Genomic DNA, 22,202 nt, shown 5'->3' on the forward strand with positions numbered 1-22,202 from the left:
AGACTTCTTTCTCAAAGGCTCTCATAAAACCATGCGCTTGCCAGCACAGAATTCAGGTTAGTCTACAATTGTACATGCACTGGTGTGATTGCTGAGTGATGTCTGTTTCTCCATTATATTGTAAGTCCCATGGTTTTTGCTCCAGATGATAATCTGAGAGAAGAGCATAGAGCCTGGTCTGTTTGGTGCTTAAATTCTCGTGGAAAGAAAGAAGGGAATGAGCCTTCTGTACATAGCATTCCTGGTGGCCCTTTCTCATGGCATTTACCACTATGAACTTGGTATTATTATTATTATTATTATTATTATTATTATTATTATTAGGACATATATCAAATGCTCCTACCAGACTAGAAACGTTTGAGGGCAGGAACCGGTTCCTCTCCTGATCTCCCATAAAACCTTAAAGAAAGTAAGAAATTGTGGGCACAGTTTTTGTTGTTTGACAAATCCACAAGAACAAAAACCTAGACTGGATTCTTCTTGTTCAGGGTTGACCCTGAGAGTCCCTACTATAAAATCTTGTTTTGAAGAACGGCGGTTCTTTAATCGCTGAATCAATGACTTCAATATGTCTACATGACCAGCAAAAATTCCTCTGCTCTGTTCTAAATTCTGTTCCAGGCTGACTGATGTAATAGGTAGGGGGGCACAAAGGGATGCTGCCTGTGGATGAAAAGAGGAAAGAATGACACTGTAGACCTTTTGTTCTCCAGAGGGAACTTAGCTGGGGGAAAATCATATCGAAAGAGACACACTATGTTGGCACCTGGAGAGGAATTAAAAAGTATTCATTGCAGGGCTGCCTTATTAACTAATGGATTCAAAGACAGTAAGAAGATAATCGGAAGAAACGCTAGTGAGCTATTTCTGGCAGCACAAGGGATGAAGGCAATTCTGAAAGGTAGAGGCTTCCTTCTTCAATAATTGAAATCCTATTTCACAGTCCACAGATTTTGTGGCTGTGCCTTGATGCCACAATAAAAGTATTTCTGGAATCAAGGAAAGAATTCAGCTTGCTTTTTTTTTTTTTTTTTTTTTGACGTTAAAGATAAGTGCAGGAGCTTTTTTTTTTTTTTCCCCCTGCTGTTTATTCTACTTTAGCATAGGAAACCTATACCCCTAGGAAACTGGTGAATCACTAAATGACCAGAAAATGCCGGAACAGACCCACTCAGTCTCAGTTATGTGCGACACTTATATCCTAAAGGAGCTTATGTGGGAATCCTTGCAAGGAAGCCCCGAGCACTGGGGATGTTACTTGTTCGTGACTGCCCATGTACTCCTCTGGAAGCGCTCTTCCCCCACTCTGAATGTTAGTGCTTCAGAAATCATCTCTGAAAACTGTTAGTGTCCAGTGAATCATAGGATTTTCAAACTAGTCCATTTTTATCCCCTCCCTCACTTTGCTGTTCAACAGAATTGGAAGCTGAGAGGTCAGAAAGCCAGTTTAATATTTCGCAATTCTTATTTAAGAACTCTGGACCTCTGGGAAAAAAAGGTTTCTAAAAGGGATTGTAATAGAGGCAGTTCATTCTTTCCTTCCTTCCTCTTTCCCTTCTTTCCATAAGTATTTATTGAATATAGGTTGTACCAGGCAATGTGGTAGGAGCTAGGCACACAATGATAAACATAAATGAACTAACTGGCCATTCTTTTGTGAAATGGATGACCTAATGAGGGATGCAGACATTAATTACGCACATTAATATGAACTTGCAAGTGGATTATTGCTCTGAAGGATGAGAACAAGATTATATGAAAGAAATTTGATCTAGGGGCTCTTGAATTGAGAACAAAAGGTTAAGCAAAGATCAAACTAGGCAGAGTGGAAAAACACATTTCAGACAGGCATAGTATATGCAAAGGGCCTGTGGCAGAAGAGAACTGGGAAGCAGATTCACATGTAGCTAGAGTACACAGTGAGGAGGGGAGTTAAAATAAAGCTGGGGAGAGATACAGAGGTCAAGCCATGCACGGGGTCATGGGAAGACTGTGAATGGGGTCTTGTGGATTATGGCAGGTTATTCCTCTTTATCCTAGAAGCAGTAGGAAAGCACTAGAAGTTTTAAAGCTGGAAGGTAGGGTGAGAAATACGGCAAGGAGGGATGAGAAACTCAAATTAGCATTTCATATGGCTTATATGGAGAGTGGATTGGAAGGGTTAAGGGCAAATGGTGCTGATGGTAGCCAAGTCTCCTAAATAAATACCAAGTGCCTACATTGGGTTCGGTGCTTTCAAGTGTCCCTAAACTTCTTTAATTGTGTTTACAATCCCATAAAGAAGGACTTTTCTTTTTAAGTTTATTTATTTATTTTCAGAGAGAGAGAGAGAGAGAGAGAGAGAGAGGGAGAGAATCCCAAGCAGGCTCTGGGCTGTCAGCACAGAGCCCAACGCACAACTTGATCTCACAAAATGTGAAATCATGACCTAAGCCGAGACCAAGAGTTGGACACTTAACCAACTGAGCCACCCAGGTGCCCCAGAAAGGACTTTTTCATATTTAAATAAACTTTTAATTTTAGAATAGTTTAGATTTACAGAAAAGTTGCAAAGAGAGCACAGAGGGTTCCTGTATATTCCACACCCAGATCCCCCTGTTGTTAATATCTTGCATTACCATGGTGTATTTGTCAAAACTAATGAACCAATATTGATACATTATTATTAATTAACCTCCACAATTTATGTGGACTTTCTTAGTTTTTCCCCTAATGTTACTGTTTTCTGTTTCCAGGATCCCATCAAGGATACTGCATTACATTTTGCCTTTATGTTCCGGACTCCTTTGGGCCGTGTGAGTTTTTTGGGGCGTTCCTTGTTTTTGGTCATCTTTGATTTTCTTTGATCATCTGTACAGCATTGAGGAGTAGTGGCCAGCTATTCTTTAGAATGTCCCTCAATTTGGGAATTTTCTGATGGTTTCTGAGGATGAACAGCACATAAGTGAACAGTCATTCTCGACATTTATTGAGGGTACAAACTATCAACAGAACTTATCATGGATATCCACCTCGGTCACCTGGCTAACATAATGTTTTCCAGGTTTCTCCACTATAAAGTTATTTCCACTAGACCTCTCCTCTTCATACTGCTTTTTTGGGAAGCAAGTCACTAAGTATAGCCAAATTTTTTGATAGTACTCCTTGAGTAGTATCTACAGAGTTATTTGGAATTTTTCTGCATGGGAGAGTTGTCTCCCATTTGTCTCTTCTCCTTTATTTATTTAGTCATTTATTTATTGCCATATGGACTTAAGGATATTTATTTTATACTTCACATTATAATAGCCCAACGTGGTATTTAATATGTTGCTCTAATTGCTACAGATTAGACCTTCAGGAGTTCTTTTTGTTGGCTCCTGTGTACTTTTTACATACATCCATTATTTTGTGGGTTTTCTTTTTAAAGCGATTTCTTAGTTTTGGGCACTATATAATGCTCCAGGTTCATCTTGTAGAAGGTCTACTCTACCTCTAGAATTAGTCATTTCTCCAAGGAGCCCTGGTTACTTTTACGGGAGAATTGTATTAGAAACCAATTTATGGGCATTAGATGTTCTCATTGCTGCTGGGGAAAAGGACTTTTAACCTCAATTCAAATGAGAGCACTAATGATTAGGAAGGTTAAGTGACTTGCCCAGTAAAGGACATAGCCAAGATTCAACCAAATGCCTTTCCTTCATTCTCCTTTGTAAGAACACTAAAGTTCATTCCATGCTTACCATTTCCCTCAGCGACCCATGCACTTTGGGGAAAGGTGACCCTAGTCTCACCTCCAGGTGAGGGTCCTCCCTGGCTTAAGCCATTTAGCAGGTCCCACGTACCTGGCCATAGTGACCGTATAATGGACAGGATATCTTTCATAACATATACGCACCAGTTAGACGCAAGATGACATTCTCTAAAGGGTTTCTGGGTAAGAGAGGTCCTAACCTTTCTGAGAGAGATGCTGGGAGAAAATTCTCTCTTCCAGCTGGATGTAAGTGAAATTGTAAACACAAACAAACAAACAGACCTGTCTTTTTTGAGGATAAGATGCTGCAGCACGTGGCAAGAGAAACAGAAGGCGAAGACTTTGTTCCTGAACTCAGTAGTTTACAGCCAGAGTAGGGCATAAGCCCGTACACAGTTGAGGATTCTGCTACCAATTAAAGATGGTAGGTGATTCACCTATTCTTTTACTTATAATTCATAATACACTTTGCTTGCAGAAAAGAACTGGGTGGCTTCCAATAAGGTGTGGATGCAATAAACCTCTATAAACAAGGCTAAAAAGGACAAGAATTGGCTGAAAAACTGGCAATGATAACTTCACTCAAAAGCCGAGGCTAAGGAAACGTATTGAAATTGAGCACAAAATAGCACTCTGAATTCCTAATCGTGAAAGGCGAAATGAAGAAAGTGACGGATGACTTTGTTTTTATAATCAAATTACAACACTGCTCGTTCTGAGCTCTGGGAGGAGCGTGTCACTGGACAATCTGCAAAGGACACGCTGAACGCCATTAGGGTCGGCATCAGAGCGCGTGGTTTCACAATGCAGGGACATTCTTCATAAGACCATTTCTTATATCCACTCTCAATGAAAGCCAAGGGTATGAAGGAAAGTTCTGTGAAGGCTTCCAAAAAACCTAGGGTGAACTCCCAAGTGGGTAGCCTTTTAGGGAACTGGCTTGGTACGAGAGGACGTTCTAAAGAATCTCAAGGAATAAAATAGTTAACCTGTCCCTTGGCTTCTCCAATCAACTATCAGTTGTCTTCGTTTCATTTTTAACTGGAGATTCATAGCAGATAACCTGGACATGAAAACTGGCTTTGAGGTGAGCAGAGCATAGTTAAGAATTCTGACTGGAGTCAGAGACTTGAGTTGGGCTTCTCATTATTGTGTGTGTTTTATCCCCATTCATTGGTTTTCAAACTGTTCTACTGAGTCCTGGGGTCCCCTGCAGGTCTTGTAGGAGGAGGGCTGCACAGAGGCCCACAGAAGGCTCCAGATTTTCCACCCTCACCTCAGACGGAGCGGCTTTAGACTTTAATCCGTGAAATATTTCATTTGAAGAGAGGAGTCTGTTGCTAAAACAACTGCGTGGCAGTAACAAAATCTTTTTTTTTTCTTTTAGAGAGAGAGCATGAGTGGTGGAGAGGGGCAGAGGGAGAGAGAGAGAAATTTAAGCAGGCTCCACACTGAATGTGTAGCCCTACGTGATGCTCAATCCCATGACCCTGAGATCATGACCTAAGTCGGAATCGAGTCGGACGCTCAACTGAGCCACCCAGGCACCCCCAAAACCTCTTTTGACACTGATATATATCCATGTGCATGCAAAAGTCAGAGAAGTAGTGGGAATACAGATGTCAAAATGTTAACCGTAGTAGAGTCTCCAAATACGTTCTCTAACAAGCCCCTCCTCCCTCTATTCATGTGCCCCTCCTGATATAGCAAGTGCAATCTATTTCCTCTCTCTTGGAATTTGGGCTGGCTCTGTGACTGGCCTTGGCTATCAGGATGTAGCTCAGTTACACTCTGGTGCGTCTGAGTCCATGCAAGGCATGGACTAGAAGCTTCTGTTTCCTGGCTCTTGGTGCCCAGTGCTGTGCTACGTAGAGCCCAATACACATGCAGAGGCCGTAGAGAGAACTGGGGCACCCAGTGGAGACCGTCAGCATTAAGTGTAAGCTGCCTGAGTGAGCCACGTTCCATGTTCCAGCTTGGTGGATGTACAGATGACCACAAACCAGCTGATACCGCACAGAGAGAAGAAGCACCCGTCTAATCCCTGCCAACACGTGAAATCATAACAGATCATAAAATCGTTCTTCTTTTGGGGGATTAGTTTGTTATACACTCAAAGATAAATGAAACAGGGGTAGGTTGTTTTCTTCCATGTAGTTTTCTGATTCTTCAACATGTTATTTTGCAACAGACATGTTATTTAATCCCGTTCCTTATTTAAAAATGAACTACGGGGGCGCCTGGGTGGCTCAGTCGGTTGAGCGTCTGACTTCGGCTCAGGTCATGATCTCACGGTTTGTGAGTTCGAGCCCCACCTTGGGCTCTGTGCTGACAGCTCAGAGCCTGGAGCCCGCTGCAGATTCTGTGTCTCCCTCTCTCTCTCTCTGTCCCTCCCCTGCTCATGCTCTGTGTCTCTGTCTCAAAAATAAATAAACATTTAAAAAAAGTTAGTAAAATGAGCTATAAATGTGTATAAGTAAAGAAATGGACATGTTTTGCCTTCATGATTACGTCCTTTGGCCAGTTTTTATAATCAATAGCATGGACACTGGCCACCAAGGCATGATGTGGTCACAGAGCAGAACAGAGCTAACCAAATCTCACAGGTATTAAAGTTAACCTCCCAACACACACACACACACACAGACACACACACACACACACACACACACACACACACACCTGGCACATGTCTGATGAAGTATAAACATACCATAGTCAAAGTAGTGATAATGTTAACATATAGAAGAGAAGGGGGGCTTCGAACTAGTCTAAACCTAACATTTCAGTTTAGGGGTTAGTATGTGAAATGACCCGTTCATTTAGCTAGGAAGTGACAGTCAGGAGAAAACTACAAATAAACAATGATGCTAAGAGACTAAATTAACTGCATTCCAATGAATAAAAAAAGAAACCCCTATCTATTTCTGGCAAAGAGAAGAGCATTTTTACTTTTCTCTATATAACATTTCAGAAGCATAATATACCTGTGCCTTCTTATGGCATGGAAACAATGGCAAAAAAAAAAAACAAAAAAAAAAACAAAAAAAAAAACCAAGAACATTTATTCCAAGTTATTTCAGAAACTCAGGTTGGGGAGGAAGTCAGTGGATCAGCCGACATCTGTGAGCAGGAAAGTGTCTTTGGTTCCAAACAACGTAAATACATTTACGTATTAACTGTGAACCTGATAGATATTTCTCTTCAATTTCTGAAGCTGTTGTGGGTTTTTTTCTTTTTTTGCAATTGGAGTTAATGTATATTACAAGTCATAATGTAAGAAAAAAAGTGATTCATCTGCAGACAAGAAGAGGCAAATGAAGGCCCAGGTGCCATCATGGTGTATGCTTGAGGGTTTACCAAAAAACATCTTTTGTGTTTGCTTTCGTGAATGTCCTGTTTATGGAGTATATTTTGTAAAGTCACCTTTGCCTATCTAGTATCGGTGGCTCATAGTAAGTGAGGTCCAACTTGGTATTTTATGTGTATTTCAAAATAACCATTGATTTAATCTTATGCAATTTGATAATTACTTTTCACTTAGGGAGTGTCCTAGGATGCACTGGGTAACTAGGCAGGGATGGATTCTAAGCCATCAGGGACTAGCGAATTTGCGATCACTACACATCCCCTGTGGTCTCACACTCCTCTCCCTACAGAGGTGCCCAGGAGATGCTGGCCTCCTGTTAGCTCTTGGGGGACACAACTGTGATAACGGTGATGGCTGCAGGCAGCCACCAAGCAGCAAAACTGTAGCAGCTGTCACCACAGCCTGGGAACCGCCATCAGGAATGGGTTTCTTCCTTTATGGTCAAAGGCTTGGAGCTCCAAACAGCATGAGGAGCTTTATTTATGGCAGAGAAGAGGGATCAGCAGTCCTGTTTGTGTAGATTAGGGTTGAGGGGGGACTAAAATGGGGGCGGGAGGCTCTCCCATCTGTTCTTGTTTTTCTAAAGGGCTGATGTCAGTGAACAATTTAAAATGGCTAAAATTCCCCACTCACTGCCCTCAGTATCAGTTTATCGGTTTTGAAATTCACACTGACCTCCTCGGGGAATCTGTGAAAAAGTCCCAAATAGGGCAGGAAATACTGCAAAGTGCCATCTCAATCGAGGAGAAATCATTTCTATTAATAGCCAGGGGCATTTTATTGGGAGACTGTTAATAAATTCTAAGGAAAAGCACTTAACTGTTGCCAACTAAAGGAATTTCTTCTCGTTTTTAATTAAATGACAAGAAGGTAAATAATCAGAAAGGGAGGACTGTAAGACCCTAGGGGACCAGGAATTTAGGGCCAGGATGGATTGGCTTGAGCATTTTCAATGTTCGGGAGCATGTATCATGACTACATCTTTCTGTTGCTATTATCCATTGTGCATTTTCAAATCTTGTCCTTCCAGTTCAACATGTGCACGAAGGGTTTTTATTGATGCTTCCTGGTCACCTTTCACATTGCTTTTTGCTTCCACCTTAACATGTCTATGGCAAAATCCCTTATTATTAGTTTTTTGGTTTTTTGTTTTTTTACCACTTACAAAGAACTTTCAAGGACATGATCTCACCTGAACTGCACAACTGTGCAGTAGGTGGAAATGGTAGGGCTGGGAAGCACTGAAATAATTCATACCCATTTTACAGCTGAGGAAATGGAGACCCAGAAAGGCAAAGAAAAACTCCCAAAGCAAATAATTCCTCTAACCCTGTCATGAACTCATTCAACAGCTGTTTAGTGACATGCTATGTCAGGTATGTCATTGCATTGGTGAGGGGCTCAAGCACTGTGGTTAGAATATGCTTGGGAGTAGATATCAGGATTTAACAAAAATTTCCATCAGTTCATCAGGGTTTCTCAATTGCAGCACCACTAACATTTTGGAGTGGATAGTTCTCTATTGTGGGGTCTGACTTATTCATGGCAGGGTATTTCGCAGCACGCCTGGCTTCTACCCAATGGAAGCCACTGGTACCCTTCCCCCCACTGTGATCACCAAAACATCTCTAGATAGTCACAAATGTCCCCTGGGGGCAAATCTGAGAACCAAGGAGAACTGAATTTTGTGGTCTTCAGTGCCTCATCTCTAAAACGGGTACATGTATCAGTCTCTCCCTAATTGCACTGTAGAGGTTAAGGAAACGACTGGAAGTCATCAGAACGCAGGAGATGTTTCTGTGTTATTATTCCTGTTCAGATTGTCCAATATTTATGTTGTGTCCACTGCGTGCCAATGCAGACAGGAAGGTGGAGGCAGATTCAGGCCTAACTTCTAGGCTGTGCCTCCCACATACAGTGCTCTGTTTTCTCCACTGGCTGGCAACTCTTCTAAGCTCCCACCCAGCCAAGTCTCATTTTGTTCTTGGTCTCACCATCTGTAAACATCTTGTCCTAGTTTGTTACCATCTCTTGCCATCTAAGTTGTAAGGAAGGTTTCAGGTTTGGAAAGGTTTTTCTCAGGCTGACATTTTAGAACTCGCCATGCCTGGGCTTCGTGTTATCTTGCTCTCCGATCTCGTGATCAACCCAACAAAGTCCATCAGTCCTTGATGTCTGTCATCAGAAGGAGCTGGAGATACGGTAATCCACTGTCCCCAAAGTGTCCGTGTGAGCAGCGAGAGGTGGTATGGGAAGAGAAATGAAGTTGACAGTGTGAGCAATTTTCTCTAAATGAGCCCCAGAATGTTATTATTCTAGAATGTGAATGACAGTGTGACAAATAATTTTTTTTTCACTTTCTTTGTTACTAGGCTGTGATCTGACAGCTTTCAAGAGTTTTAGTGATATTTATTTGTAGAAAAATTTCCTAGTTCTAACAATGAATACTTCTTGAATAAGGAATGGCTGACGTTTGATTTTTCTCTAAGCCATATTTTCTCTAAGCAAAGCAGTGCAATTAATTTTTCCATGTTGCACCTGAGTTGAAAAGAAAAAAAAAAGATAGCATTCCTCTATTCCATTTTTTTCTACCATTACCTTAGGGGGCTTATAAACAGTTTCTCTATAATAGGAAATGTGAACCTAAAGAGACTGTATATGATGAACTTTAAAATCATAACGTAAACATAATTAAGACATAATGCCAAGAGAATAGAATGTCATCTTGAGGTGATGACCTCTAACTGCTGTAGAAGTATGGAAGGAGAAGAAAATTGATGCCCAGAAATACAGATTGGGTATTAGCCAAGACCTTCACTTGAATGTCATTGCCCTAGGACTCCCTGAGTGATAACTGAATCATTGCTTTGTAAAAAAATATGGTCGATTCTCCATCATCCTCAGGAGAGGGAATGTAGGGCATTAAACAAAACACAACATATTAATTTGTATTTGGATGACGTATTTGCATAATCCTTTGGACATGAGTGTACTTGACATTATAGAATTTCTTTCTGCTAAGTCGCCAAAATTTATCAGACCCTAATCGTAATCTTTCAAAGCCTTAGATTTGGCTTCCGGTTGGTGAATCACTTCAGGCAGATGTGCTAATAGCTTTGCAGGTCGTCTTTCCCAGGAAATACATTTCCTTTTTTTTTTTTTTTAAGTTTTATTTATTTTGAATGAGAGAGAGAGAGAGAGAGAGAGAGAGAGAAGGAGAGGGGCAGAGAGAGAGAGGGAAGGAGAGATAGAATCCCGAGCAGGCTTCACATCCAGCCTGGAGCCCAACACAAGGTTCAGTCTCACAACCGTGAGATCGTGACCTGAGACAAAATCGAGCTGGCTGCTCAACCGACTGAGCCACCCAGGCGCCCCTACATTTCCCTTCTAGTAACAGGAAAAGCTTCTAGAAAGAGGTAGCTCCTAAGGTGGGCGGGGTGGGTAAGATTTCAAAGAGTGGCAATGGGAGATGAAATAAGATGGCATTCTAGGTGGAGGAAACAGTATAAACAAAGCTCACAGCAAAGTTTAGAAGGATGACAACTAGGTTGGTTTGACCATAGGGAAAGACCGGTAGAGAAGAATAACATATTTTAGCTGGAAAGAGTACTGATTCTTCCTTAGACTGGAGTCCCAAACAGGTTTTTTGTTTGCCAAGTTTAGAGTAAAGATGGGCTTTGATTGTCTCGAGCAATACACACACACACACACACACACACACACACACACACACATCTAAATTGACTTTTAGCTTCTTCTAAAAATCTGAAAGATCTGTCGGCAATGGGCCTATGATCCTGCTGGAGCTGGTGCTAATTAGCAGCTATCCTCATTAAGGAGGCATTCATTCTCCAGTTGGCCAAAGTCCTCACCATTCCCTATTTGAGTTCCCAACACACCGAGGGAAAATGGAAGTTGTGATTTATTGTTGAATTTTTCTTATGGTAGAGAATCATAATCTCCGATAAAATGCAAGGTTGTACTGTTCTTAGAGTAGGTTGTATTTGTTCTTACACTGAGGATCGTAAACAATAAATTTGAATTTTCTTACACCAAACTCATTCCACTCGTTTCCATTGACTGTCAGCACTTGAGATAATGACCCCTGCTTTAAATTGGGGAAGAATTTAAAAGATTTTTGGGGTAGGCAGTGACGTGATCAAAAGTATATTAATTTGGGCATGAGAAACCACACAAGATGGAAAACAAAGAGTGCTCAAAGACAAAGAAGCGAATTAGCAGTTGTCGATAGCACCAGAAGCTCAACATCACGAGGGTTTGAAGCAGGCTAGGAGCACATGGATTGGACAGTAACCGAGAGGTAGGGGTTAAAGGGATGGTATTTTGTGGTTCTTATTTTTAGCTTCCTTAATATATAACTTTAGAAATCAGAAAGCTGGAGGGAGGCTGGGTGGCTCAGTTAGTGGAGGCACCAACTTTTGATTTTATGTCTGTGAGGGTCCACTTCCTAGTTCACAGATGACCATCTTCTCGCTGTGTCCTTACATGTCAGAAAGGACAAGGGAGCTCTCTCGGGTCTCCTTTATGAGGCCACTAATCCCATTCATGAGGGCTACGCCCTCACGACCTAACCCCAAAGGGCCTGACTCCAAGTGTCATTGCTTTGGGGACTGGGTTTCAGCACATGAACTTTGGCAGGGAGGACACAAACATTCAGTCTGTGGCAAAGAGTCGTGAGGATGCCACCAAGGAGTCAGAGAGGGAGTAGCCAGCCAAAAGGAGTAAAATCAAGAGAGCAAAGCATGAGAAATGGCAGGAAGCAGAGAAGTTTGAGATGGAAGGGTATGACCTGTGGTGTCAGTACTTTTCCCTGAGGTGGGACCAGTGAACGGGAGGACTCCACGAAGGTGACGCCAGAACCAGAGGGGTAGAGGAGAGAGTGGAGGAAGGTTATGTTTAATAATCTATTAAATGACTTACATAAAGGCTTACTCACCAGAGTTTATGAGTATCAGAGGATAAGAAGTAGAGAGTACAGAAGCTAAAGGATCAGAAAGAGTTGTTTTAAAGCATCCAGGACATTTACTAGAACATTATTACAGGGAGTGACCAGTCCTTCTCGTGGCCATCAGTGACGCTCGGAAATCAGGCATACAAACATCCATTTTTTTAAAATGAGAAAATTTGTTTGGGACTGTGAGTGGATGTTTGGCTTTTGTTTTATAAATCCATCCTGTCGTTTTCGCATCAACCATGTGAGCCTCTCAAACCACGTTCACATTTCTGCATGATACAGAAGATAATGTGTAGGGTGGAAAGCTGTTATTTCTTGCTTGTCCTACAGTGGTATCCTCTCCTCTGGAAATAGTGCACTACATTTCCTTTAGTGAACTACCACACCCTAATTTCATCTTGTTCTGGTGGAACAGCAGTCTCAAACAAGGTATGGCCTTCCCACCCATTGTCCCCATTCTCCTGTGCGGGCCAAAACATGGGCATAAGGTGCTATAAAGCCAAGCAGACTCTCCCCTGAGAACCTTCATCATAAGCAGAGGTGAGCAAGGGGCAGAATGAAGCTGGAGTTGTGTCATTCAGATGGCAGCACCTTGAAGACACTGCCCAACTGCACCTGCTGCTGTTACCCTCAGAGGTGTCCTGTTCTTGTCATTGCTGAGGTGGGAACTCAGCCGTGCCCTAAAACGAAATGCTGCTGTTTCAGTTAGCTGGGACCAGTTTAAGTTGCTTGCTACCCAAGTATTCTCATGGCTAATATCTGTTTAAGGAGACCCTATTGGTGAATTTTACCAACGATAAGATGCCGTAGCTCCAGATGAGCGACCTGGAGATTTGCATGATTAACTATAAACATGAACTAGAAACATACCATTACCAGTAGCTGCCATCAGAAATCCTCTGTGAGACGCTCTCCTCTGGCATTGTGGGAGCAGGACCAGCGTCTCTTCTTCACTGCTATAACACCAGCGCTTGGAACGGAACCTGGCACACAGTAGGTGTCATGCCGTGGAGGAGTGGCCATATACAGCCTTAGGACCTCACTGCCATCATGGCAGTCATGCAGAACTTTACATCTTCTTCCTCATAACGCTCCCCCAAGGTGACAAGCAGGTGCCTTTCTTTATGGACCAGGAGACTGAAACTCAGTCACTAAATAACTTTCTAAGGCCACAGGGGATGTCAGTGCCTGACTCGGCAAAAAAATGCAGCAGCTCCAGAGGCCATTCTCATCTTTGTATATATTAAAAGAAGCATCTGAGCTGTCTCTCTGTTCACTGTAGCATTGCAGTGAGCCAACTTCTACCCACCACATTCTGGTTGGTACCTATCAACCTCGCTGGGCCCTGGACCTTCGGGCTGCAGGCTGGAAATCGAAATCCACAGACTGGACTACTGCACGAGTCAGAGAGAAAGCAAGAGTGAGAGCAAGAGACAGAGAATCCCACCTGCCTTGTTACAGAATTTCTCAAATGCATAACCACCTGCACACAGAGTAAAACACACCTCAAAAGTGATTCTTCCCAAAGCAGCCAGTAATGGTATTTCCTCTAATGGAAGTCCTTGGGTTAAGATAGCAAATGAATAGAAAGCATGATCCTTTTGACAATGTGGTCTTCTCTTTTGAAATGTATATCTAAGTCCAGATGCACATGGATTTTTTTTTAATATAAACATTGTCACGTAGTATCCATCATCTGAAATTCTTAACCCCACTGTCTTTATAAAACCTGCCAAGGCCACGCCTTTTAGAATATGGATGATGGCATATTAGACTAGCTTGCCAAACTCTACTATGTATCAGAATTATCTGAGAGTTTGAGAAGAAATATAGATGCTCAGAACTCATCCCAAATCTTCGGATCAGAACTTCTAAGGCAAAGGGTTCCTGCACTTTTGCCTGACTTCAAAGAAAATTCTTATGTTCAACAAAGCATAGGAACCACTAGGCAGAAAGGAACCATCTGATCCCGAGAAGACAAATACCTGGCACACTTACTACCACATTTTTCTTCTGCATCATAACAGACATCACTAATTCATCTCTGCCCTCTTTCTCATCGAGCCACGAAATTGCTGACCACAGCTACAATGTGATCAGAGTTGGCTCAGGAGATAAACCTATTTGTTGGCTCAGGAAATAAAACCCACATTTTGTTCTAGTCTTATGAAAATGAGTCGGAACCAGTAGGCCCACATCCTGTTGGCCTATTGTAAACATGAACCTGATTGTGTAAGGATGTCATTCTTTTCTTTTTATTTAAAAAAATTTTTTTAATGTTCATTTATTTTTGAGAGACGAGAGAGACAGAGTGCCAGCAGGGGAGGGGTAGAGAGAGATAGAGACACAGAATCCGAAGCAGACTCCAGGCTCTGAGCTGTCAGCACAGAGCCCAATGGGGGGCTTGAACTGACGAGCCATGAGATCATGACCTGAGCCAAAGTCAGACGCTCAACCAACTGAGCCAACCAGGCGCCCCTCTTTTTTTTTTAAACTGAGGTATAATTGACAAAATTGTAATGCATTTCAAGTGTACGATGTGATGATTTGATCTACACATACATTGTAATAGGAACCCCACCACTGAGTTAATTAACGCAGCCATCACCTCACATATTTACATTTGTTTTGTTTGTTTTCATGAGACCACCCAAGTTCTACTCTCTTAGCAAATTTCACCCATACAATGCAGTATTATCAACTATAGTCACCATGTGATACACTGGATCCTTACTAGGGGCGGGGGATATGGAAATAAGGAGAGGCTGCTGAAAGGGCACAAACTTTCAGTTACAAGATGAATAAGGCTGCCATGCTTTTTAATTCCTAAGGCTGCCATCTTGTTCCACACCACCATGATCGCTCGCCAGGACTGTCTATTAGCGTTCTACTTGGTCTCCCAGCTTTGAGTCTTGGCCCCTGTACTACAGTCTCCACATACAGTTGCAAGGAAGCTTTCTTCCTTTTTACATACAAAATCTGTTGGTGATTTTATTAAGAGTATATTGAATTTGTTAATTAATTTAGGGAGAGTTGATGTAATGTACACAATGTTTATAATGTAAAGGTCATCATGTCATACTCAGATTAGGACACATCAATGTCTCTTCTCACTTGTTTCTAGAATAATCATAGCCTCTCATAGATGGTCTGATCTCTACTAACTTGTCTAATGGCTCCTCCCCCCTCACCGAATATTTTTTGCCCCATTTCTGAAATATCAAGTGTTTACCCATCCTGTAGTCCTACACTTCCTCTTTTTTCTGTCAGAGATACTCAGCCCCTTTATGTTTCCATACTGGTTCCTCCGTATCATTCAGATCCCAGTTTAAATTCACCTCCTCAGATCAAGAGGTCCTCCTGATCACTTTATCTAAACTAGTGCTTGTTACCTCCGGCCCCATTGTTCTTCATCTCATCAATCTGCTTGTCTCCCCCTGGGCATCCTGATAAGCCAGGATACTTTTGCGTATTCACTTGTTTTAGTTTTTTACTATCTGTTTCTCACCCTAGGCTCAAGCTACACTCTATAAGGACAGGGACAGATGTGTTATTCTCATCAGTGTTATCCCCAGCACTTGGCATCATGCTTGGCACAGGGAAGACTCTCAACACATATTTGATGAAGAAACGAATGGGGGGAAATATTCAAAATTCCATTTCCCTCCATTTCTACCACCAGGAGGAGCTATCAGGAGAATACCCAATTTTCTTCATTTGCCATTTCAGGACCACAGCTGCTAATTTATGTTCATCAGTTCTAATATGAAATGCATCCACATTTCATTCATGTTTCATGTGATGATCCATCAAAAGACAACCACAGGAGGAGGCTATCATTGATGAGGTGGACAAAAGCACATGTTCTGTCCATGTCAATCAGCTTCTTCCCCCGGCTACAAATGCGCACAGTGGCCATGGTGGCAGGGATAAATGCTGCACATGGCTCAACAACCGTGCACTTTCCCTCATCAAGGCTAACCTGGCTAATGTTACTGCTGAGTGGCTAATCTCACAACAGCAGAGACCAACACTGAGTCCTTAACATTACGCCTGAGAGGACCAGCCAGCCACCAGGGAGCAAGTTGACTATATTGGATCTTTCCATCATGGAGGGAACAAAAATTTCTTCTAACTTGATGTACATATATTGTGGATATGAATTCTTCTCTGCCCATGTTATACTGCCAGCACCAACATCCGCCGACTCCCAGAATGCCTGATCCACCATCAGGATGTTCCGCCCCAGCACTGCATCTGAAGGAGGAACTCATTTCACAGCAGAGGGAGGAGAACAACGGATTCCTGCCCGTGAAATTAACACATCTCACCACATCACCTTACCCCTTATCTGGAAGGCACTGACCTAACTTATAGCTGGAATGGCTTACAGACTCAACCTGTAAACCTGTTTTTTGTGCAGGAGTAGGTACCTGAAAAGAATGGGGTTCTGTCTTATAGAATGTAGTAGATGCTTTCTATCAGAGAGTGATATGGTGTGGTTTCCCTCAGCACCAGAATCCAGGGAGAAAATGGGGCTGTCTCCTCTCACTGTTACTCCCCCACAGCCTGTTTCTTCCTGTCCTGGAACTTTGAGTTCTGCTGGTTTCCAAGTCTTGGTTTTTAATTCCCCTCAGTCATTTTATATGAGTTTGTTAGAGGTTAACTTTATAATTTAGTCTTTATCTAACAGAAAACACAGACGAGACTGTGGTTGAATTTTACTAGGAATTAACAGAGCCCGGAGATGGATATGATGACTGGGGTTTTGTATCCCTTCATTTTGGGGAGAAGATGAGGATTTTTTTTTTTTGTATGAAGGATCATTGCATCTTGTGAGATGGAAAGAGCATAGTTCTGTTATCGTACAGAAATCAGAATCATAGAAGAGTGCATTTAGGTGTTCGATACCCGAAGAGGTGAATCAGGCCAATAATTAAGAGAACGTCCCTCAGCTCTAATCCAATTCTACACTCTGCTGTGTGATGCCGGGGCCGCGAGTCTGCAGACCCTTTTTTCTGCTTTGCCAGCTGCACCCTATGAGGTTCTGCCAGCAGCGGGAGGCTGCAAGGTGGAAGAGGGAGAAGGTACTTGCTTCCTCCTGTTGCTGCCTTTACCGTGAGTCGCACTCCAGCAAAACATCTTCTTCCTGGCAGCAACGGTGCCTTCTCTCAGCAGCTGCCGAACCGTGTGCGACATGTTCAACACAGGCAGAACCCATCTCCTCCCCACACCTGAGCTCCTCTGAGTTCCGACCTCAGAGACACCAGCATCGGCATCGAGGACACTCTGAGTGGCAGCTCTGTGCGGCCCCTGCCCTTAGGCTTCTAAATCTGCATAATTTTAACCCATTCTCTTTGTTCCTCCAACTCTAGGGGTGCTGGATGCTCCCGGCGGCCACTGTTTCTTTCTTTCTTTTTATTTTTTATTTCTTTTTACCTTTGTTGATTTAGGGACAGAGAGAGAGCATGAGCAGGGGAGGGGCAGAGAGAGGGACAAAGAGAGAATCCCAAGCAGGTTCCATGCTGTCAGCGCGCAGCCTGATGCAGGGCTCAAACCGCGAACAGTGAGATCATGACCTGAGCTGAAACCAAGAGTCGACGCTCAACTGACTGTGACACCCAGGCGCCCAGCAGATGCTGTTTCTATGAGATCTTAAAGTTTTTTTTTTTTTTTAATGTTTATTTATTTCTGAGACAGAGAGAGACAGAGCATGAGTGGGGGAGGGGCAGAGAGAGAGAGGGAGACACAGAATCCGAAGCAGGCTCCAGGCTGCGAGCCGTCAGCACAGAGCCCGACACGGGGCTCAAACTCACAAACTGTGAGATCATGACCTGAGCCAAAGTCAGTCGCTCAACTGACCGAGCCACCCAGGAGCCCCTTAAAGTTTTGTTCTTTGTTTTTTGTTTTACCTTTGCAGTTACTTATTTAACAACTTTATAAATAGCTAGTCATCTTTTCTATTAAATCCTCTCTGCTCAAGTAATTGGCCAGGTTTCTGTCTCCTGATTGGCCCTGACTGATCCAGGCAGACAGAGGAAGAGCAGTGGGTACTGTCACGGCCTGGCAGAGCAGGTCTCGGCCTTGCGTACAGGGCAGGTGACAGCGAAAGGAGGGTCTCCTGGCAAAAGGCGTCAATTTCCTTAGTGAAACAGTATGGGTATGGGGTGAAAATCCTATCAGAGACAGGGAAGGCAGATACAGCCACCTAGAGGCAGAACAGCCCATACTCATTAGCATTGCACTGTGAAGACAGGGGCCACACCTCTGTCTTTGTGCAGGGGTGAAGAGAGGCGTCCCCATCAATCGGGCGTGGGCGTGGGGCACAGGGCTGACTGACCAGAGCAGCGCTCTGTGCATGTGAGAGTGTTCTGATGGATTATATTCTCAGGGCACCTCTCACTGATATCCTTGAATGTGAAAACTGACGTCGTATAATATATGTCGAACGTAAGTACAAGGCTTTAGAGCTTATAACCCATTTTTATAGATTATCTGATTTGATCCTTACAAAAACCTTCAGAGAGATAGCAAAGCAGTCAAGCGCCTGGGCTTTGAAGACGCAAAGACTTAGATTGGAATCTTGGCCACATCACTTCCTAGTTACGGGATCATGGGTAAGTTACTTAAATGTTCTCCTCCTTCGTTTCCTTTTCTTCAAAAACGGAGACCCTAACATCATCCACCTCATAGGGCTGTTCTAATAGCTAAAGGGAGAGAAAGAATACCAAGCATTTGGCACATTGCCTCATAGGATGCATTTTCAAAATGCATGCTATTATATCTTGGACGAGGAAAGAGGGAATTGAGAGATGAACTGACCCACCAAAGTCACTGAGTGGTGAAATCAGACCTCATACTTGTCTTGGATTCAAGTTTCTTCACACTTTTTATCAGCTGCACAGTTCTTCTGGAAGCCCCCTGCAAGCGGCCCAGGCCCCTGGCCTACCCAGGTGTGCCCTGTGCAGCAACATTCACACGGTTTCTGATGTGTCAAATGGAGCAATGGGACCCTCTTTCCTCATGAGTATCAGCTAGTCCTAGCACTGATCCAGTGTGGGTGTGATTCACGGCTCATCTCTTCACCCTGCTGGGCCTCAGTTTCCTCAAGTAGGGTGGTCATCTCCTATATAGGCGGATCTTCTTAACTCTGGCTGCACTTTGGCATCACCTGAGGAGTTTTTTAAAAAAAATACTGATATCTGGGTTCTCACCCCCCAGAGATTCTGATTCAGTTGAAGTGAGCTGTGGCGTAGCCATTGGTCATTAAGAAAAAAAAAATCCTTGAGTCTACTGTAAAGCCAGGGTTGATAAACTTTGTCTAGATAGAGAGTTGACAAATGACAGCCCATGAGCCAAATCTGGCCAGTGGTCTGTTTTTATAAATAAAGTTTTATTAGAACACAGACACACTTGTTTGCTGGCGTATTGTCTCTGGCTGCATTTGTGGAATCACGGCAGGGCTAAGTGGTTGCAACAGAGACCATATGGCCCATATAGTCTAAAATGTTTATTAACTGACTTCCTATAGATAAAGTTTGCCAATCCCTTATTCTAAAAGTCTGATTTCTATGGGTCTTCTGCCTCTACTATACTATGGATCCATGATTCCTATATGGTAAATTAGATAATACAGTCAAACTGGAGAAGTGACTTTCAAACTTTTTAGACCACTATCTAGAGTAAGAGATACATTTTATATCTGTGGGTGGTTTTAAAAATGTGTCTAAAAAGTCTTTGACAGTCTTCCTTTCTAGAGGTGGAGACTAATTTTCCACCTCGTGAGTGTGGGCTGGACTTAATGACCCACTTCTAAGAAAGCGAATTCAGCAGAACTAATGATTTGTGACTTAGGAAACTCAGTGGTAAAGAGGCATTGTGGTTTTCATCTCGGTTGCTCTCTCTCTTGGATTCCTCCAGGGATTAAATAAGATAATGCAAGTCGGGCATATGGACTACTGTCTGCTACGTGATAAGCACTCCTTCATAAATCTTAGTTCTATTACAATTATCATAACTCAATCCCTGACAGGGGCTCACTTCTGTGAGGGGTGATTCTTGCATTTTAAAGGAAGGAATTGGGAAGCTAATTCTGCGACTCAGCGGTGTCACGAAAGTAGGCATTCTAAGACCAAGACTATAGTCTCTATTTAATTCTTACTGTGCCTCAGGCAACGTGCCTATACCTCACATGCTTTGTCTCCCTTAATGCTCAGAGTAACTCTATAAGGGCTGTACCATCATTATCCTTAGTTTATCATGGAGACTACGCCACACAGACTTTTTAAGCACATCCCCAAAGCTACACAGCTAGTAAGTGGTAGAGGCAGCTTGCGGACCCTTAGTTGGATCCCAGAAACTAAAGTTTAATTAACATTATTCTTCTAGGACAAGAGAGGAAATCTCCTTGGGGGAAACACTGTTAATATTAGTCTCGTGGCTGTGCGGAATGGGTGTCCAGGGCTGAAAGATCCTAGTACGAGGGCCCAGATATGCCTACCAGATGGCACAAGTATGAATTAGAATGTGGTCGGGAGCATAGCTCCTGGCCTCTGTCGGGGGACCATAAAGCCCTAGGGCAAAGCGATGCTTAGATGAGATGTCTTGCTTGTCATCTGCTTTCCCAGGAAGTACCCACAGGCTCATACCTGCAGGCATTCCCTTGGGGCACAAAAGCAGTTCAGAGAAGAGAGCCTTGCAGAATGACTAGGAACTAGACACAGCCCATTCCCAGGCAGAGGAAGAGCTGTTCATTTATTCATTAATTCATTTGGTCATGTGAACATTTAAATATACCTGTTACAGGCACAGGACTGTGGGAGACTCAAAAATAAATAAAACGTGGTCTGTGTCTTCGAGGATCATGAGGGATCATGACCAGTCCCAGCGCGATGGGCTGAGCCCAACACAGGTGGAACGAGGGAGGTGCCACAGAGCTCAATCTGGGAAGCTCCGGACCATAACAGAGAGGACGAGAGACATTGGGAGACTAGCTGACCAGTGCCATCAAGGAATCAATGGATGATGAGAACAGAAAGGGTACACACGTGAAAAATATGAACTCAGGAGTAGCTGGTGACTGACTGGATGGGAGCAAAGGAAATGCGCGAGTTACTGGGATGATTTAAAAAAAAAATTTCTTTTGGGGCTCCTGGGTGGCGCAGTCGGTTAAGCGTCCGACTTCAGCCAGGTCACGATCTCACGGTCCGTGAGTTCGAGCCCCGCGTCAGGCTCTGGGCTGATGGCTCAGAGCCTGGAGCCTGTTTCCGATTCTGTGTCTCCCTCTCTCTCTGCCCCTCCCCCGTTCATGCTCTGTCTCTCTCTGTCCCAAAAATAAATAAACGTTGAAAAAAAAAATTTCTTTTAATGTTTTTTTTTGAAAGACAGAGAGACAGAGCATGAGTGGTGGAGGGGCAGAGAGAGCCAGAAACACAGAATCTGAAGTAGGCTTCAGTTCTGAGCTGTCAGCACGGAGCCTGATGCAGGGCTCGAACTTAGGAATCATGAGATCATGACCTGAGCGAAAGTTGGACGCTTAACCGACTGAGCCACCCAGGAGCCCCTACTGGGACGATTTTAAGGCTGTTTCTGGTCATTGCTGTCCAAAAGAACTTTCTCCGATGATGGAAACCTTTTATCTGCATTGTTCAGTATGGTAGCTACTAGGCACACATAACTATTGGACACTTGGAAGGTGGCTAGTGCAATACCCTTAGCTGTACTTCATGGATGAAGAAACCAAGGCACAGAGAGGTGATGTCACTCGACCAGGATGACACAGCCAGTAAGTGGAATCTGAGCTGAGACATCTTGGCCCCAGACCCCATGCTCACAAGCACCCCACCATTATGTCACAATCTGGTCACACCAATCTTTTCGTCAAAACAAACTCGAGATTCTGACAGTAGAACTTATTTACAAAGTATTAAGGCAGCTTGCTCTTTAAATGAATTCAGGTGTGAACATCCTGATTCAACTTTTTGTAAATCTATAGGTGTTTGTTCAGATGGTTCATACTCCAATGGAGTGACTCTACTTAATGAACTCTGAAAATATATTAAATGGCTTACAGGACGCCAAGCCCTTTTCTACCAGAAGTCACTTAATCCAGGGAGGGACCT

The 22,202-nt window shown here is 43.2% G+C and overlaps 1 protein-coding gene and 1 long non-coding RNA gene across 16 annotated transcripts in view; one reads left to right on the forward strand and one right to left on the reverse strand.

Moving 5' to 3' along the window:
• CADPS (calcium dependent secretion activator) overlaps positions 1–22,202 on the reverse strand; it is a 481,138-nt gene that overhangs the window by 284,421 nt on the left and 174,515 nt on the right. The window lies entirely within an intron of this gene.
• LOC122214522 lies at positions 680–4,749 on the forward strand. Its single transcript, XR_006199928.1, has 3 exons — positions 680–904; positions 2,739–2,798; positions 4,215–4,749. It is a non-coding gene; the product is annotated as an uncharacterized LOC122214522 (long non-coding RNA).

This window comes from Panthera leo, chromosome A2, assembly GCF_018350215.1.
Source record: "Panthera leo isolate Ple1 chromosome A2, P.leo_Ple1_pat1.1, whole genome shotgun sequence".
Lineage (NCBI taxonomy): Eukaryota > Metazoa > Chordata > Mammalia > Carnivora > Felidae > Panthera > Panthera leo.